This window comes from Chiloscyllium plagiosum, unplaced genomic scaffold (genome assembly GCF_037043375.1).
Source record: "Chiloscyllium plagiosum isolate Xiang-an unplaced genomic scaffold, Cpla_swu_hap1 HiC_scaffold_3, whole genome shotgun sequence".
NCBI classification, from domain to species: Eukaryota; Metazoa; Chordata; class Chondrichthyes; order Orectolobiformes; family Hemiscylliidae; genus Chiloscyllium; species Chiloscyllium plagiosum.
In genome coordinates this window covers 13,727,491-13,745,340 of record NW_028270141.1, presented here as the reverse complement: position 1 = coordinate 13,745,340, position 17,850 = coordinate 13,727,491, and the positions used below count along the sequence as shown (strand labels likewise).

The following is a 17,850-nucleotide window of genomic DNA, read 5'->3' as shown; positions in this document are numbered from 1 at the left end:
TGATGAAACAGAGGGAAGAATTTGTTTTGCTGTTTTTGTTTGGTAACTTCACTGGTGCCTTTTCTTTTAAAAAGTGAAATATTTCAGAATATTAAGATTTCCATTGTTTATGGGTTTATAATTCCTATTTCTTTTGCATGGATTTTAACTCAAGGATACCAAGTTATGTTTATTTGAAATGAGAAAATGTAACAATGGAAGAAAATAGATATTCAGGAACAAAGTAACAAGTTTTCCCATGGCAACAAGATGTCATTCTGTTGCTTTTCACTGCTGCTGTTATGCCCAGAGCACAACCAAGTGGAGTCTGCCAGCTGTCATAGGTCATCTCTGAATGCATCTCTTGAATTTCATGATTAGCCAAAGCCAGGCAGGACTTCTTTTTTTGTTAAAGTTCCACGAAACATAAAAGGTTGTAAGCCAATACTCTATTTGCAAATTAAAGCCCATAGTCTACTCAAGAAAGTAAGTTGGAAAAAAAAGTCAAGATGTTACGAGAAAGCTTTCTAACAATTGGAATAGAAGAACTGGCACATATTTCACATGTATATTAGGAATATAGCAAGAATGCAGTCGGAGACGGAAACAGGGCAACCTTAGAGAGTGAATCCTATTAAAATGTTTTTGTGATTCCTTTTTTTATATTCATTCACAGGATGATGGTGTCACTGACACCTGCACTTACTGCCTACTCCTAATTGCCCAGAGGCTAGTTAAGAGTCAACCACATGGCTGTAGGTTTGGAGTCGTATACAGGTCAGACCAGGTAAGGAAAGCAGTTTCCTTCCCTAAAACGCCATTAGTGAACCAGATGGGTTTTTCCGACAGTCCACAATGGATTCACAGTCACCATTATATTATTAATTCCAGATTTTTAAAAATTTCACTATCTACCAAGTTAGGGTTTGAACCTGGGTCTCCAGAACATTGTCTGGATCTCTGGATTAACCGGTAGCGATAGGAGGCCATCTCCTCCCCTTCTTGATCAGTCAATCTTAAAAAAGCATGCTTCAGCCAGTTACTAGAATGGATTATTTTTGATGAGGAGAAAATAAATCAGTTTTTTCTATGCAGGTAGCTTCATTGGGCACATTGGGATGAGAACAGCACAACATAATATTTAAGTCACTGGACTAATGATGCTTGAAACATGCATTCGAATCCCACCATTATATCTGGGGAGTTTAAAATCAAATAAATCTGCAATTTAAAATGTCAGTAATAGTGACCATCGAATAACCAGCTTGTAAAAACTTACTTGGTCACCAATGATCTTCAAGAATGAAAATTTGTCATTCTTACCTAGTCTGGCAAAGTCCTCATTACTGTCCGTCTCTTGAATCAATTAATCCAAGGAGCTCCAACTCATTCATCAACACTCTCCAAATCCATGGTCCCAACCAACGAGAAAGAGCATGGACATCAACACTACCTGCAAGTTCCCCTCCAAGTTGCAGACCATCCTGATTTAAAATAATGGCCAGAATCTTGTTGAGGCATCAGGAGTCTGGTGAGTCAGCCAGAATATACATTCCCTCTTTACACGAAGGCCTGCTGAACCATGAACCAATCGGACTGTGACGAGGCCACCTGCAGGCCCTCCCTTGGAATCGAATCAATTCCTTGAGGGCAGAAGTCTCGCCGACTGACAGCTGTTGGCCAATTAACGATTCACAGGTCTTGTTTTCAGCAGCACCACCAGGGAGGAGGTGGGTACTATCAAGAGAACAGACACCAGAGTCCCAGGATTATTGAGTGACCTGGGCTACAGTTAAGTAATTTTGGAAGGAGAGTTTTGCAGGGGGTATCAAGAGAGAAAGGAGTGCAGGGGTAATTTGCAGCAAGGTGATTCTCAACAGATACCTGTCCCAATGCTTTCCAAAGTCCAACTCCTCCATTATGCACTGGGCGCCATAAACATTCCTATAGTTGACCATGGTAGCATTGAACACAGAGTGCAAAAGGTCAAAACAGGTATTTGCAATCATCTTCAAACTGACATCTCAAGTTTTCAAAAAACTGCAACAGTATATTTTGGAAACCAGTACAGAGATAGTAGGCAAAATGACCTCCTACGTTGAAACAATCTGGTAATTCTCTGATTCTGAATTCTGAGACTGACTTAATTTTCATGTGTCAAGCAGAATGCAAGTAAAAATCAGCATAGTAATTGTTTCTATTTACAATCCAATGATACATAGTGGAAAGTGTTCAGGTATTATTTGTGATGGTTCCACAGTTAAACAATCTGGAGATACTATCCAAGCTTACACTAAAGTATGGTTACATAGATGATGTGCTCTAAGCTCGTCTGAACTGGTGAAACTATACCTTAGCCTGAGACTGCCTTCATAAGAAAAACTTGATTAAACTTACTTAAGGTATTAGGATCCAACAACAAGGTAGAAATAAAACAGATTAAATATAGAGTTAAGATCAACACAACAGCTTACAAATATGATATGCCACATAATGGAGCTTTAAAGAAAGAACACCTGACATCACAAATTCAACCATAACACAAACCAACAGAGACTGAAAAAAAAAATCAACTGATACAGAAATTCAAAACAACAGAACTAAAGAAAACATCAGCTGCTGCATCCATAAAGATGGAACACTACTATTGCCTGTTACTAATATTTTAAGGTCATTATAACAGAAAAAAAATTAGCAACAAAATAACAGCAATTACATGAAATCTAACCAAGGGATACAAATTACACCAGATAATAGCATTCAAAAATAACACATGGAGAATGTAAAAAAAATACTCTGGGATGTGGGCAAAACCAGCAAGCCGCTTCTATTATCTATTTCAGGTATTCGAAAAAGGTGGAATCAGGGCTTTCTTCTTGAATCATTAATTCTCTTGTGAGCTATTTCTCTCAAGTATAAAGTGTTCCAATTTTTGTCAAAGTGATAATGAAGTAGCTGATATTAGTCCAAATCAGGCTGGCATTGCAGAGAACTTAAAAGGGATTATGTTCCAAACATTTTCCTGTTGAGTATTAGAGATGATAGATCATGGGAGCGCTGTCAAAGGAACCTTGGTGAGTTGTGGTCATCTAGCCTGTGGATGGTACGTTGCCTGAGCACTGGTGATGCAAAGAAATTCCACGGCGGTGGTGCATTCATCAAGCATATTGCTGTGTTCTGGATGACATTGAATTTCTTGAGTATTACTGATGCTCCAGCAGGTTGAACATTTCCAACTCCCCTCCTCCAAGTCCCTCCTCCCTACCTTTTATCTTCTCCTGCTGAACACTCTCTGCTCATTCCTGAAGAAGGGCCTGTGCCCGAAACGTCGAATCTCCTGTTCCCTGGATGCTGCCTGACCTGCTGTGCTGTTCCAGCAATAAAGTTTCAAAACTGATGCTCCAGCATCCATGCAATGGTGAGAACACCACCATACTCCTGATGCATACCTTCTAGACAGTGCAGAGGTTTTGAGGGGGTCAGAAAGTGAACAGTGCAGATTCAATGGGCAAAAGGGTCTCTTCCATGCTGTATGATTCTACGGTTCATTTGTCAAAGTACATAATCTTAGTTCTCCTGTAACAGTAAATGATAGAATGACTGGTCCAGTCTTTAGTGATTGTAATGAGGTCAGCCAGGTGGACCTCGTGGATCATGTGTTCTCTGATTGATTTGACCAGATTAACAGCACCAAAGGGCCGTAGCTAACAGATATATATGGGAGTGTCAGAGGCTCTGTTCACTCTGAAAGCTGATTCTGAGGGAACTGGAGGACTATCAAGAATTTCCATGTGTAAATAAAGGGCGACTTGGTGACAGGATACCAGCCTCGGAGGAGTTATTCACAGTTAAACTCCCAACTTTTACAGACAATGCTATTTTCATCTAGCATTATCTTCCTGAGGATCATCAAAGATTAGGAGTTTAACTGTGAATAACTCCTCCGAGGCTGGTATCCTGTCACCAAGTCGCCCTTTATTTACACATGGAAATTCTTGATAGTCTTCCAGTTCCCTCAGAATCAGCTTTCAGAGTGAACAGAGCCTCTGACACTCCCATATCTGTTAGCTAGGGCTCTCTGATTTGACCAGATTAACAGCACCAATCAGAGAACACATGATCCACGAGGTCCACCTGACTGACCTCATTACAATCACTAAAGACTGGATGAGTCATTTTATCATTTACTGTTAGAGGAGAACTGAGATTATGTACTTTGACAAATGAATCGTAGAATCATTCGGCATGGAAGAGACCCTTTTGCCCATCGAGTCTGCACTGTTCACTTTCTGACACCCTCAAAACCTCTGCACCGTCTAGAAGGTATACATCAGGAGCATGGTGGTGTTCTCACCATTGCATTATCATTACCACCTTCTCTATTCCTGTTACTATTTCTCATGTTCATCTTCGAAGTCTTGTTGCTGTTTAGATCTTATTGTTGGGTGATAATGGGCTAGTTCATTAATGATATTATTTTGGTTGGAACAGAACATGCTAGGGTAATCATCAAATAGCCCCACAACTGACCTATTGAAAACAGAAAAATCTTTGATGAGCAGATGTGTGGGGTCAGGCCAAAAGTGCTGTTCTTCGGATCACCTGAAGAAGAGGCTATTTTCAGGGAATATTTAATCCTCTCTTTCCCATAAGAGCAGACTGAAATGAACAGATTTTTATTCTGAAATATTAACAATTCAAAGAAAAGGAGAAACATTTACATTCAGAAAGCACCTTTCACAATCACAGGATTTGTCAAAGCACTTTACAATGAAGAATGTCAAGCATTGTTATTATTCCAAATTAAGAACTGACACAGTCAATTTGCACAGCAAACCCTCAACAACAGTAATGTAATGACAATGGATTAAAAACATTTTATGATGCTGATTGAGGGATTAAATATTGATAGGATATTCTTGCCTGGCAGGATAAACCTATATTTTGTTCATCATGAAACTGGTCTTCATTCTTCAACATTTTTTTTGGTTTTGTGCTGATATACTCATTAGGAGTGTATCTTCAATTTTTGGACTGCAAGTAGAATGAAAATGATAATTTTTGCTAAGTACTTGTGTACATAAAGCTTTGAACACAGTTAAATGTTCCAAGCTCTTTACAGGAACATTTTAAACTAGAATTTGACAATGATTCATGTTATGAAATATATGAAAAGATGACTGAAAGTTTGATCAAAAAGGTAGGTTTTAAAAATGCATCTTTAAGTAGTAGAATAAGGGAGTAAAGCAGAGAGGTTAGTGCGGAAATTCGAGGGCTGAGAGCTTTGGCAGCTATTGTTGCAGCAACCAATGCTAGAACAATTAAAATTACAAACGTTCAGACGGCTTGAATTAGAGGAGAATAAATCAATACTGAGCTGTGGGAACAAAATAGAGATAGGGAGAGGGGCCATGAAGGGATTTGAAAACCTAGAGTTTTAAAATCAAAATATTGTTTAACCAGGAGCTAACCTAAGTCAATAAGCACTGTAGTGAAAGATGAATAGGTGCAAGTTAGGACATGGGCAACACAGTTTTTATTGACTTTGAGTTTACAAAGATGGAATTTGGGACTTGACTACTCCAACATTTTTCTGGCCAAGTTTAGAGGTGACAATAGTACAGAAGAGGGTTTTTTTTACAGCAGACAAGCTTAGGCAAGGGTGAAGTTAGATAGGTTAGAGGTGGAAATCAGTTGTTTTAGTGAGGTAGTTAATATGTAAACAGAAGCTTACCTTGGGATCAAATGACAGTGAGGCTATAAACAGCCTGATTAAATCCCAGTTCATTCCCCGGCAGAAAGATGGATTCAGTAGCTAGGAATCAGGGTCCAAATGGTTTTGGTCCTCCCAATATTTAGTTGGGAGGGAGTTTTGCTTATCTAGCAAAACTAGATTCTGATGACTGGTCACTGATCTGACATGCAGGCTGAGATTCAGTGCCATTGACTGTGGACCCATACAACAGTTGGAGAACCAGTTGTATCACAGAAATGGTGCACGAGTACAAGAGAAAACACGTAACTTGCCAACATCAGGCTTTCTATGCAAATAAGGGTGGTAATAATGTTGCAAAGAGCTGATAGCCAATCAAAGCCAGCAGTAATATACACTGTAGGAGAACCATCAGGTATGACGGCTTCTGCAATAGTACTCAAGAGGTCCAGCCCAAGTATTGCCACTGAATTTCCTATGAATGGAGTGGGATATATGCCATAGGCTGAAGGAACAGGGTGGTTTCTTTCCCTCATGATCTCCAAACCCCATAGTCCCCCAGTCAATTAATGGGGCTCATTTAGGTAACTCTTCAAAAAGTCAGCAGAGACACAGTGGGCCAAATAGCCTCATTGTATGCTACAAGATTTTATGAACTTCATGATGTGACTAAGGTAAATATTTCACTCAAGCTGGACAACAGTAGTTACAGCTAGTCGCAAGTCTAGCGAGAAAGAGCAGAGGAGTGAGATTCATTGGTAATCCAACAGAATAAAATCTGGCAGAGGCAAGATCAGTAAATTATCTTCAGTGCTTTATGATTCTATAATTTCTGAAGAAGAATCATTTTTCACTGATCCATGCAGGTAAACTGGAGAGAATAGCAAATTCATTACACTGCCTTCGGTATCTTTTTTTTTTACCAATTCCGTTCCCCTTCACAGCAGTTAGAAAATATTTGCATACATTGACTCTAAAAACAAACAAAATTACAACATGTGAATATGAAACACATCATGCCAACTAAGACCAAGAATTCACTGAAAACCTTGCTCAGAAAGTGGTGATGATTTTCTCGGTAATACTCAGATTTAAAGATGAACTACTAATACATCTATACAATGAAAAAAATATCAAAGGTGCACATAAAGTCTTTGTTCTTCGACAGCACAGCAAATTCTCTCCAACTTTTCTGAAAGCAGTTATTCAACGATGTTCATCCTGCACGTTACTCCACATGCACTGGCAAGTTCCAAATCACCATTCATGATGTTAGGACCTGAGCAGCATATTTTGGCTAATAAAAAAAACTTTCACATACTTTACCTGACTTTTGTTTTATACCTACAATGGAAGCAAAGAATTTAACAGCTGTCATTTCTAGCTTACCTTTCACGATGTTGCAGCCAGAGATAATGGTGTGGACATGCCAACAACCTCCCAAAAGTTGTATTGTTGTTTTCTCAGATGAACAGTTAAAAGAAAATAGGTAAAATCCTTGATGGAGCAAGTATGATCCAGTACATGTTTTACATTCAAACTAGCTCACATGGGGGTGGAATACTCTATTCTTTATTTTAATCATCATGGTGCTTATGCCTCCTAAGCTGCACAAATGTAGTATTAGATTAGATTAGATTAGATTACTTATAGTGTGGAAACAGGCTCTTTGGCCCAACAAGTCCACACCGACCCGCCCCCACCCAGACCCATTGCCCTACGTTTACCCCTGCACTTAACACTACGGGCAATTTAGCATAGCCAATTCACCTAACCTGCACGTTTTGGACTGTGGGAGGAAACCGGAGCACACGGAGGAAACCCACGCAGACACGGGGAGAAGGTGCAAACTCCACACAGTCAGTCGCCTGAGGCGGGAAATGAACCCGGGTCTCTGGCACTGTGAGGCAGCAGTGCTAACCACTGTGCCACCATGCCGCCCACGGTTAGCAGGCAAACAAGTCACCAAAAACTCTGTGCTAAGACTAAACAAAGACTGAACTAAGCATAGTATAGGTTTAAATAGGGACATGTGAACTATACGGGAGGCAATGGCGAATCAGAGGAATCCCATCAGATTTTTATGGTGTCCCAGATTTTTTGGTTTGTAACACATTATTGGTTATTGCATGCAAATAAAGCATATTTTCCATGAAGGTAGTGGCATGAAATGCTGCATGATAAATCTGTGATTAAAGAGTGAGTGTTGATATTTGTGGAGTGAATGGATTTGCAGTAAGATCATGAGAACATATCAAGATACCCCAATGAGATCACCAGCATGAAAAGTTTCAAAAGCAGTGCAGCATTCAGTGCACCATTCCCCTTCCTGAAATGATCCTAAAGGCTTTCTGACCAAAATTGAGATCCAAGCTGCCATCCTCAATGTGCGAAATCAACTAAACAGGCATCAGACAGAAAGAATGAGCTGTTTACACGCATTAAGTTTCCAACACAAGTCATCAAATAACATAACATTTGAAAGCTTCAGTTTGACATTCACTTTGTAACATACTTAAAAGAAAATGGGATTCTCCATGTATGGATGAATTTCATTCACTGATTTAATAGAAATTACATTGAAAGCTCTGTAAAATAGATCCAGCAAACAACTGATCTCACAAATGGCTTTTGTTTTCTATCAAAACAATTTTCTAATCATCACAACAAATGTGACCATCTGACAGTGGACAAGTACCTAAATGGATCAGCAGCACATGTGTATTCTACTTGTTCTAAAGAATGTAAATTTATAAACAGAAATTCTCATGAAAGTCAACCTAAAACATTAACTCCAACAGATTTTTATATTATCTAAATATATAATAATCTCCAATTAATTTTTAAAATTAATTCTCTCGTAGGATTTGGTCAGCAGTCACTAAGCCAGGATGGTTGCCCATCATCAACTGCCCTCGAGAAGGTAGACGGTAGTGTTCCCTTGTTTCTCCTGACCAGATTATTCTTATTGGTCAGGGTTACGAATATGGAAGATGCTACCATCACAGACCTGATGATTTGCTGGAATTGGGAATATAGTACTGCCATGGTGCACCAGTGTGATAAGGAAGTTAAAGCTTAAGATGATGTATGGGACTGCTCAACAAGTGGGATACTACATTCTGGAGATGTTGAGCTTAACCACTGCACTCAGCCAAGCTCCTCGGCTTGATTATCACTGCTGTGATGAATAGGTGATAATTAAGATAGCTGAGGAACTTCATATAGAAACAAAGGAAACTCTGTTATAAATATTACAGCTGGTCAACCCAGATACCTTTTTTTAAATTTACTCATGAGAAATAAGCATGACTGGCAAGGTCATAATTTATTGCCCATCCCTAATTATCTTTGAGACTATGGTGACAAGTATGTGTGGCATAGGTTACTCTCAAAAAGCTGTTAAAAAGGAATTACTTGGATTTAGACCCAGTGGTGATGGAGGAACTGAAAATATTTTCGTCAAGACAATGTGTGTCGTTAGAGCTGCACTCATCAAGGCCAGGCTATTCACTCATACTCCTGACCTGTGTCTTGTAGATGGTTGACAAGCTTTGCAAAGTCATGAGGTGAGTTACTGGTCATGGAATCCCAGCCTGTGACCTGCTCTAGCAACCATCGTATTTATATTAATAGTCCAGTTTTGTTTCTGGTGAATGGTGACTCTCTATGGTAGGGAACTTGGTGATGATAATGCCTTTGAATAAATGGTTGGATTCTCTTGCTTAAGATATTAATACCAATGATTGTCAAGAGGTGGTTAGATTCTTACTTGAGTAGTAGTGATGTTCAAACTAAACATCAGACGATATCTGAATCAATATGCTCTCTAATTTCTTTGAGCAGTGTATATCTGATTTAAAATGTGTGGCCAGTGAATGTCCTACATGGAGATGTTTAGGGTCTCTTCCAGGTAAAGATGCAAAATGTTATTCCCCAAAGGCCACTAATAATTTAAATCAGGTTTTACAACAATTAATAACAGTTGTCACAGTCACCAATGTCGAGACAAGCTTTAATGCCAGATAGTTGTCATGGCCACCGTTGCTAAGGCTAGCTGTATACACCAGCTTTTTGGTTTATTAATTGAATTTAAATTCCACTGGCTACCATGGAGGGATAGGAAGCCAATCCCATATGGGAGACATTGTACAGTATCCAGAGAAACTCTATAGCAATGTACTGGGGCTGAGATGATTGTGATAGTGAAGGCTAAACATCTTCCTTTGTGCCCTCCAATAGAGAGGTCTAATTTTACTTGGGCTCACCAATACCACATTGTTGAATGTTGTCTTGATCTCAAGGGCACTCACTTTGATTCACCTCTGGAATTCTGCCTTTTTTTGTGCATATTGTCATGAAATCTGCAGCCGAGTGGCTCTGACAGAACTCAAACTGTTTGTCACTGATTAGCACATTGGTTAGCAAGCGTCACCCAGTAGCAACATCTTCATCACTTTGCTGATGACAGAGTATGGGGTAATGGGATGCTAATTGTCCAGATTAGATTTGCCATGTTTTATGGATCAGCAATTTTCCACATTGTCAGATAGACACAAGTTAATATAGATATGCTGGAACAGTTTAGCAAACAGTGTCAGCACTACAGCCAGGATGAAGTCAGGGCATGCAGCGTTCAGCCAATCTTTTTGATATCACATGGAGTAAATTGAATAAGACAAATTGCACTTTGTAAAATGGAAATGTAAAATCTGAACAATTACATAATATACTTTCCTAAAATTTATCAATGTACTATAATTTCATAAAATAAATGTTGCTGTCAGCTCCAGATTTTCACATTTCTGCATTTTGCTTTAGTTTATCATTTTCCTCAAGCTATACAAGTTAGATAGTGAATAATTGTTGAAAAGATACCTAATGTTCTACACGCTGCTCTCTCATTTACAAAAATGGCACAGATTACAGAAGAGTAGCTTTTTTCTTGCTGTCAGGTTAAGATTTTCTATTGAAGATTGACTGGATTTCTGCAATTGCTCAGGATTTCTGAAGTTCACATATAAAAAGACATGATGTGGAGGAGCCGATGTTGGACTGGGGTGGACAAAGTTAAAAATCACACAACACGAGCTAGCACTAGCTTTCCGAGTGCTGTTCCTTCATCAGGTAGCTAATGAAGGAGCAGTGGTCCGAAAGCTAGTGCTTCCAAATAAACCTGTAGGATTATAACCTGGTGTTGTATGATTTTTAGCTATAAAAAGGCATGTTCCAGCTCTATATAAGGATTATTTAAAAGACTTGGATTTGCAATATCCAAGTATTACGTTTAATTAGATATTCTAAGGACTTCATAACGTGCTCCACAATTATTTCATACCACTTTTGTTTTCTAGGAGCTCAGATATTTACATTGAAGTGGGAAGAATTCCAATGAGAGTTTGCTTGTGGACATCGAACAACACTGCAAGATCAGGTGAGCAAAACAAAGCTTTATACAGAACAGAAGTGCATTTAGAGGATTACAATGTTCCAACCCAAAGTCAGGGCTACTTCCACTGTATTAGGTCATTTCACCAACCTAGTAACATAACTCCTTGCAAAACACTGAACAATAAGAAACATTAAGTTGCTGGAAAAGCTCAGGTCTCGCAGCATCTGTGAAGAGAAATTAAAGTTGACATTTAAGGTCCGATGACTCTTTCTCAGTACTAGTAAACTTTTATTTACTGCCTTAGAAGGAAATGGGTGAAACATCAATATATAACATTCATGTACCGCTTTAACTTAACAAAACATCCTAAGATTCAGCATTCTGCTTTAGCTGGTTTCTCTTTTTGGCAGAAGCTATACAACTTATGTGGCAGATAAACAACTAATGAATTACAGAATAGTTTTAGTGCAGAAGGAAGCTATTTAGCCCACCATATCTGTGCCAGGACACCAAATAAGCTTTTTTAAAAAAAGTTCATTTGATGTGGGCTTTACTGACTCGAACAGCATTTATCAATCTCTAGTTGCCCTTGAGACATTGGTGGTGCCACTGTGTCTCAGTGGTGATGGGAATGAACGGTGAAGGTGACAGAATTGTGCGCCAATCAAGCAGGCTGCTTTGTCTGGGATGATGTCATGCTTGAACGTGGGAGTATTCCATCACATTCCCAAAAACCTCACCTAATACCATCTCCTACCTTCAGCTTTCAACCCAGCACATTGTTCCTTTTCAAACAACCAACCAATTTCATTTTTTTTTAGATTAGATTACTTACAGTGTGGAAACAGGCCCTTCGGCCCAACAAGTCCACACCAACCCACCAAAGCGCACCCATCCAGACCCATTCCCCTACACCTAACACTACAGGCAATTTAGCATGGCCAATTCACCTAACCTGCACATTTTTGGATTTTGATTACCTTGTTTGCACATACTTTGGAGAATGGATTTCAGGCTCTAGCCATTCACTGCATGAAAAACCTTTCCCTCATATGACTTTTGCTAATTAATGTAAAACTGTTCCCTTGTATTTCAAATACTTTCATGTGTGCAAACATTTTCTCCCTGTTTAACTTTGTCCAGACCTTCTATGATTGAATATGATCTCCCCCAGCCTTCTCCTAACTATCTTCATAACTGACACTCCTAAACCCTATAACTATTGTTGTAAACCTTCTGTAATCTCTCCAAAGTTTTCAAATCATTGCTCATGTGTGGCACCCAGAACTGTATAAATACTCCAGATGATGGTGAACTTATGTTTTATATGAAAAGATATCCAATACACTACATGCTACTCCATTCTTTACCAAAATGGCCTGTAGTTCAGATTGAAAGCATTTTTGGGAGAGTTACTAAACATTAATAGGTGTAGGAATTCCAGCTGATCTCCAGATTCATGAGCCCAAGATACTGAATCAAATGTTATGTCAAGTCATTACCAGCTGCCATCAATTACCTTCACATAGAACATGCACAAACATAGGGTATCCTTGGCTAGTATGTGCTTAACATCACACCAGTCTACTTGTCTACCACCTCAACGAGTCCAAAAGGTTGTTAATTCTCATCATTTACTGGATGAGGTTGAACTAATGCCTCAATTGCAGGAAGGAAACTGATCTTTGATCAGAAGTCCTCTTTAGATATACTGCCTCTCACTCCCTCATAGCAGAAGGGTAGCAAGATGAAATAAAGTTCATTCTGACATGAACATGACACTCAATTATTTGTATTGTTTTTCCAGTGGACATGGCACATGACAACATTATAGACTACAGCAAATGGTGAAAGCAGGGAAACACCCCATATCAGGCAGCCACTGCAAACTGCCAAGGTACCTAGGTATCGTGGACTCTCAATTTTGGGATAATGCAAAAAGCAACCTAAATAAAAGGAGGCAGTAGCAAGCACCTTTCTTCCACGATAATTAAATTCCTCATCGTAAGTTCAACAGTAAAGTGGGACATTCGAATGTATAACCAAGTTTGAAGGTGATGGGAAATGTATGATTTGACATGGGCAGTCGTAAGGGAAGTGGAGGCCCTCAACCTGAAACTTAGACAATCCTTAGTTGATGTTCAGTCACAGAAGCAGCATTAACAGGAGGCAGTATAAACAGACCTGAACAAAGCCTGCTTGCTGTATTACTACTCAGCATGCACGATTTGAATGGCCTTATGGCTATAGTTTATCTTATAATTTTGGAAAACTATTAGTTTTTAAACACTCTTAATGTTTAATGCAAATTTTAAAAAGTTAGCTTTTTAAAAAAGTGGCTCAGATTTGGAAGGTAAACCTTAACTAATTAATATGTAGATCATACATATGTCAACGTAACTCTTTACATCTCTCCCCTTTTAGCAACTGGCTGGAGGAAACACTTGACAAAATCAGCTATAAAGAGAATATAGGCATTTACATTGAGCCTTTAATGATCTCAGGTATCCCATTGTACTTTACAGACAGTGAAGAATTTTTGAAATGCAATGTTAGAAATATGACACAATCTGTTTGCAGGAGAAAGTGAGGTCTGCAGATGCTGGAGATCAAAGTTGAAACTTTATTGCTGGAACAGCACAGCAGGTCAGGCAGCATCCAGGGAACAGGAGATTCGACGTTTCGGGCACAGGCCCTTCTTCAGGGCCTGTGCCCGAACAATCTGTTTGCACACAGACAGAAATGTACTAATGATTACAAGTTTTTGAGGTACTGATTGTGGGATAAATATTGGCCATGTCACCTGGAGTATTTTTTTAAAAATTCATTCATGTGATGTGGACGTTCCTTGCTTGGCCCATATTTATTTCTGATTCCTAACTGCCCTTGACAAAATGCTGGTGGGCTGCCCTCTTCAACCATTGCAGTCCCTGAAGTATAATGCACACTCAGTGCTGTTTGGAGGGAATTCCAGAATTTTGACCCAGTGGTTCAGCAAACTACAAAAAGTACCAAAGCACTGAATCTCAAAGCAGTATGTCCCCTGAAACTCCTCACCTGAGCTCAAATGCCCAGGAAGATCTCAGCTTGGAATTAAAATCCCAGCTCTGAGCTGTTCCCTTTCACGTACAGTTAAGAGTTTAACCACAGTCTAAGAACATATGAGGTGGAGGTGCCAGTGTTGGACTGGGATGGACAAAGATAATGTTGCAGAATGTATCTGCAAACTGACAATGAAGGAAAAATGATTATAGTTCCATGTCAGCGTGGTGTGTGAACTGGAAGGGAACGTGTAGGCTGTTGTATTCATATATCCGCTATTCTTGTCCTTTTGATGGTGAAGATTACAGTTGGAATGTGCTGATGGAGGAGCCATGGTGAATTCCTGCAGTGCATCTTGTAGGTGGTATCTACTGCATTAGATGACAGTGGATTTGATGCTAAGCAAATGACTACTTCACACTGGATTGTGTCAAGTTTTGGAAGTGATGTTGGAACTGCATCCATCCAGGCAAGTGGAGAGCATTCTACCCCATTTCCTGACTTGCATGTTGTAGGTGGTGAACAGGCACTGTCAAGAGGTGGCTTAGTCACTACTGAATTTCCAGACTCCGATGGGCTTTGTAGCCACAATATTTAATTGACTAATCCAGTTATGTTTCTGGTCAATACCAACCACAGGATATTGATAGCAGGAGATCAAGAGACGGTAATACCACTTGACAGTCAAGGGGCAAAAGGTTAGATTCTGTCTTGTTTGAGATTGTTTAGCACTTGGGCGATGTGAATGTTACTTGACACGTATCAGCCCAAGCCCGGATGTTGTCAAAGTCTTGCTGCATATGAACATGAGCTGCTTCAATGTCTGAGGAACTTGTAAATGGTGCAGAACACTATGCAATAATCATTTCTTCTGCTCTTATTCAAAACAATGCAAAGGGATTGTTTATATTCAGCAGAAGGGGGCAGATGAGATCTCACCTTAATGCCTCATTCAAAAGAGGATTTTCAACAGTGCTGCATTTACTAGTGAATTTCTGTGCTTAAATTCAAGAATGGGACATCGACAGCTAATATCTACTTCAGAGTAAAAGGATGACACCAATTTGGGCCAGAACTAATACCATGGTTCCTGAGCTCGATTATTAGCCAAATGAACACTGGAAAATCTGAATGCAAGAATGTTCTGAAAGGACAAAAATAAATATATAGCCTTGACTTTCTTGAATGGTCAATTAGTTTGGCAACACCCTGCATTTAGCATTGTATGTGAAAAGTTGCTTCTTTGACAAGATGACCAAAAGGTCATCATCCATGAAACTGTACCCAAGAATCAAATGGTGCTTCAGGGACACGGTGGTAAGGGAGACTGCAATATAACTTGACCAACAAAACAGTACGTGCCAAATGACCTCTTTGTATGTTGTATCCTTCTCCAATTCTAAATAAGCAATAAAACCGGAGGAAATCAGCACATTAGGTTGTGATTGACAATTTTTTTTTGCAATTTTAAATCAATGGAACAACATTCCCTGCTAGTTTCTGTATTCATTATTTTGTTCAAATCAAGAGTCTGTCTCTTAGCCCACCAAACAGTGAGGACAATTTCGACCTGGTTACTGTAACAGCTGTTCACAGTCAGCACGTACTATGCTTACAGACACGGAATTCAAATTCTAAAACACAGTACTGAGCTTGCTTGCTTACTGCAACAACAGCTGTTACAGTAACTAGTTGGCAATGTCCTGTGAGAGACGCAGAATACTTTAAAACATTCTGCTTCGGTGCAGATGAAACAAATGATTGAATGGGTTTACAGGACAAATATTGCTTGCAGCTTCCTTCCCTTAAAGTAATTTTCCAAACAAAGACCTATGATCTTTGCCACATCAAATCATTTGTTTTATTGATACACAAGGTTTAACATTGTCCAACAGCATAATGGGTTCTGCCAGATTAAAACCCAAGATACTTGGCACTTTCAAATATTTTCTATTTATACAGAGGCTTAATTTCTCAGATTTTCATTACTAAAACTACATTAATCCAAACAAAAACTGAGACAATGCATTATTCCCTAAATACTTTATGAAAATTTAAATTAATTGTCAACAATGATGCTGAAAAGAAGTTAGTTTAATCATCACTGAAGAATGCACTGGCTGCAGAAGTCACATTCTTACAAATGCTGCTCAACAGGGATTAAGCATAAGCTTAATAAATACATGAAAATGAACATTATGTTGCAAAAAAGAACGTGCAGCACAAAGTTACAGTCAACTTCCTCTGTAGCAGTCACAGACCAACAGCTCAGACATCTGTTCAAAATTGCAATTACTTGTTCTGGTCGAATTCTATTTTATCAAGTTGGGCAGCTAAAAACAAACAAACAGTGCCACCTGCAGGACATTATAATAGATGCACAGACTCTATGACAAGATACCATGCATAAAACAATGTCATTACAATTGATTATTCTGAAAACAGGTGGTGGATTTTCCAAGCACTTGCTGCTGACATACACATTGCAAGTGTCACTCCATTGGAATCACTGGATGAGAAACTCAGGTGGAGTGCATCCATTATTGTCCCATGTCTATGGTGAGTGGGCAAGGCTTCTCATTATTAAAAATTACACAACACAAGGTTTAGTCCAACATGTTAATTTAAGTACAAGCTTTCGAAGCACTATTCCTTCATCAGGTAGCTAGTGGGACAGGATCACAGGACACAGAATTTTGCAGTAGAAGATCGAAGTGTCACACAACTGATGCAATGCATTGAACAAATTTAGATTGCTGTAAAGTTTTTAATCATTTTGAATGGGAATGCAGGTTTTGATTCATTAACATTAAACCACAGAACTTCATGTAAGTCAGGGTCCCGGGATAACTTAAGATTTTATAAACAAAGCTGACAGCTCAGACAATGCATTAAAAAAGTGTGAAGTTAGAGTCGGTCGTATCCCAACCTTGCAAGAGACCGGTTCTATTTCCAAAGTAGAGGTTTATAAAATGTCACTTGGACTGACTGCCTACAGTTTGTGAGCTTTTGAATCAAAATAGAATGTATCTGCAAATACAAATTCACCCCACAGACGTATACGTGCGAGAAAGAGAGACAGCGAGCTGTGTGTGGGAGAAAGGGAGAGTGTGCGTGCGTGTGCTTGATACAGTGTGCGCGAGTGTGACAGAGTATATTCCTGTGAGAGGATATATGCAGGAATGAGAGTGTGTGTGGGGGTGGGTGTGTGTCTGAGAGACAGCACATATATCAGAGGGTGTGTGTGTGTGTGTGTGTGTATACGTGTTTGAGTGAGTGCGCAGTGGGGTCACCTGTACTGTGACATGAACCCAAGATCCTGGTAGAGGCCATCCTCATGGGTACTGAACTTGGCTATCAGCTTCTGCTCAGTAACTCTGCGTTGTTGCATATCCCAAGGCCTGCCTTGGAGGACTGTTACCTGAAGATCCGAAGCTGAATGTCCTTGACCGCTGAAGTGTTCCCTAGGAGGGAACATCCCTGTCTGGCGATTGGTGAGTGATGTCATTCCCACATTATGTTCTTGGAAAATTTCAGGAATGATGTTATGGCCTGTTTGCTTCTACAACTTAGACTTGGGAAGCTTAAGTTTAAAAACAGTATGGCAACAAAAGGCATCAATTACATCACAATTCCTTTATTGGTAGAGGAATTGAGTTCCGGAGTCCTGAGGTCATGATGCAGTTGTATAAGACTCTGGTACGGCCGCATCTGGAATATTGTG

General features: G+C 39.4%; 1 protein-coding gene across 10 annotated transcripts in view; it reads right to left on the bottom strand.

Moving 5' to 3' along the window:
- The window catches only part of LOC122541001 (CYFIP-related Rac1 interactor A), a 216,710-nt gene that overhangs the window by 46,807 nt on the left and 152,053 nt on the right, over positions 1-17,850 (bottom strand). For 4 of the 10 annotated variants that reach the window (XM_087977589.1, XM_087977590.1, XM_043677459.2 and 1 more), the window contains one exon: positions 4,510-4,638. The exons of the other annotated variants lie outside the window; for them this stretch is intronic. The gene's annotated coding sequence lies outside the window, so the exon portion shown is untranslated. The remainder of the gene's footprint in view (positions 1-4,509; positions 4,639-17,850) is intronic. 10 annotated transcript variants of the gene reach the window in all.